At 46.8% G+C, this 2820-nt stretch overlaps 1 non-coding gene across 1 annotated transcript; it reads left to right on the forward strand.

The window, feature by feature from the left end:
• The first annotated feature begins 1473 nt into the window (after positions 1-1473).
• On the forward strand, positions 1474-1688 carry LOC123822359. Its single transcript, XR_006786316.1, has one exon. It is a non-coding gene; the product is annotated as a small nucleolar RNA U3 (small nucleolar RNA).
• Positions 1689-2820: the final 1132 nt, after the last annotated feature.

Genomic DNA, 2820 nt, shown 5'->3' on the forward strand with positions numbered 1-2820 from the left:
CAAGGGCCTGAGTCCTCATTCTATCTGTAAGAAGTCTCCTAATCTCTTGGCTGCCTTACTCCCCACACCTGACCTAAGCCTCAACCAATGCGGGAGGGTGGTGCAGCCCTGTGCTGAAAAGGGTGGGTTTCTGGGGCCATCAGGCTTAAGAAAGAATGCACAAAATCCTGTGAAAACTGCTTTGCTAAAAATTCCCTCGATTCAAATGATAAGGGTCCAGCATAAAGTGAGTTTGTTTCCCAAAGTTTTATGGCCCTTTGGCGTCACTTAGAAGAAGCCCTCGTAGTTCTTTGAATGTTATCTGTTGTTTGGTCATTACTGCCTGACAATGACTAATGAGCTTTATGCCCTGAATTCCTATGCAAATTAAACTCAATAGAAGCCCATTGAGGAAAAGGCTCCTGGCCCTTCTCCTTTGAGATCAGCCACCTTTCCTCCCCAGGCGGATCATGTCTTGGTAGACTTATTCTCATTCTCAGTAGCTGCAGGGTCTCTGCAGGTGGGGCCCCTCCACCCCACAATTTTAGTTTTAACACCGTTAAAAAACTTCGTATATCTATTGTGGCCACAAAGTCTTTTTTCGTGCTAGTTAATATGCAGGCTCCTCTCCACAAAAATCCCATTTTGCTCATGTTGGTCCAGATACCTTGTCACACACTGATAGCTGAAGTCACGGAAGCATCGTGATAGCTGCTTCTAGGTCTTTGACTCTTGCTATGTCATCAGGAGAAATTCACTTTCCAAGTTCCAAGGTAAATAATGTCCCAAGGCCAATTCCCCATTTGTTAAGTAGGGGCCTGAGGAGGTCACGCTGTGGGTCCAAGAGCAGAATGTGGACACACCCCATGGGCAGGAGGAAGGCTGCCTCCCTTTCTCGTTCCTGCACTAGCCACCAAAGTGTCTCCAGGTGAGCAGAGTGATGGGCACTCATCTTGCAAGAATAGGGTTCTCTCAGGTGATCTTCCGAAATCTCCACACACATCCTGACCTGTAGTTTCGGGACTTTGGGGCTGCCCAGGAAGTGTCTGAAGAGCTCAAATATGTCAGTAAATTGGTACCGTGCTCTGGGGAAGGGGACATTGCTGCACTCTGACTAGTTGCAGAGGTCATTCATTCATTCAACAAACACCATTGAAGGACCAGGTTCTGTGTTAGGTCCTGGATATACAAGAATGTGGGGTAACCTCCTGGAGCATTCAGTCTAGGGGTGGACACACAAACATTCACAGATGTTTACAATATTGTACAGGCTAAACTAGTGCTGTCCACAAGCTGGTTTGTAGCTCAGGGTTGACCCTTCCACTAGGTATGTGGGAGCAGCGGTCAGGAAGGCTTTACAAAGGGAGTGAGAGTTGGGTTAAATTTTGAAAGCAGCTTTTGACCAAGCACTGGGAGAGGGCATAGAAAATAGCCTGTGTAAACGCAGAGAGCTAGGAGAAAGTGGGGTGGGGCAAGGAGTTAGAAGTGGGATTCAAGACTACACTTTCAGGGATCATTTCTATAGTTTGCTACTAGAGAAGTTTCTCTGAGCGTGTAGAGCACCCGGAACCACGAGGAGGAGATGGGGTGTTCTCCTGAGCCCGAAGTCGGTTCTCGGTGTTGCTTTGGTGACTGCCATTTGCCATTGAGGATCATTCTTCTCTCTCTCTCCCGGGGGAATCAGAGGGAGAGAACACCGCCTGAGTGGCAAAAGAAAAAAGAAATGGGATTCATTAGGGTTGACATCACAGAGCATGCAAGTAGTGAGCCAGACCCTGGAGGGAGTGGCTGGACAGTTAAGGCAATGAAGTGCACAAAGGCACGGAGAAAACAGGCAAAAATTGTATCGGGGCAGAGAGGACGCCACCTTGACCAAGGCAGGGCTGTCACCAGGGTCACCATGGCAGGCGGGCAGGCTGGCCACAGGGAAGGAAAGGAAGAGGGGCACCTCAGCATTAGGGGGTTGATAGCAAGGAGGTGAAAAAACTGGTGAAGAAAAAGGAGAAAGCATCGAAGAAGCTTCAGGCTAGAATGGTCTCAGGAAAGTCAGAGGAAGGGAAAAATAATTTTGAAACTTAAAGGGCAGTAAGAGTAGCCACGAACTGGTCCGTTTGCCTCCCTCTGTAGATAAGGAAGTTGTCTTTTTTTTTTTTCAAGATTTTTTTACTTATTTATTTTTAGAGAGGGAAGGGAGAAAGAGAGAGAGAGAGAGAGAGAGAAACATCAATGTGTGGTTGCTGGGGGTCATGGCCTGCAACCCAGGCATGTGCCCTGGCTGGGAATCGAACCTGTGACACTTTGGTTCATAGCCCATGCTCAATCCACTGAGCTACGCCAGCCAGGGCTAGGAAGTTGTCTTTACCAGTATATGCTGCTTCCAGGTCCAAGATTCTGTCCTCTGTCCAGGAACTCCTATCCCTGCCACACTCCCGAGTCTTTTCATTCTTACTTGGCCTTTAGGAGAACTTGGATGACCTCAATAGACCTCCCTCCTCAGCTTTGATAAGCAGGAGTGGAATGAAAACCCCAGAACACCTTGCTTCAGACTTCAGTGTATATTTTCCTAAAGGTGAAAGCAGAGGAAAGTCAAGAAAGGACGTGAGGGTTATCCTTGAAGAAAGAATTCATTAGAAATTCCAGACGAAACATTTTCAGTGGCCAGGTGAGGTTAGAAATCATAATAAGACAAGGATTATAAAATAAAATGGAGGCAGGCGGATCAACTGTCCAGGGAATTTATCCATGGAAGGTTAGCGAGAAAGGTTATTCTAAAGTTTTAACCTTGAACCTAAAATTTTTATGACTTCCATGAATTACTCTAGCCTAGTTAGTGATAAATGT

Source organism: Phyllostomus hastatus, unplaced genomic scaffold, assembly GCF_019186645.2.
Source record: "Phyllostomus hastatus isolate PE091 unplaced genomic scaffold, TTU_PhHast_1.1 phas_contig_40, whole genome shotgun sequence".
NCBI lineage: Eukaryota > Metazoa > Chordata > Mammalia > Chiroptera > Phyllostomidae > Phyllostomus > Phyllostomus hastatus.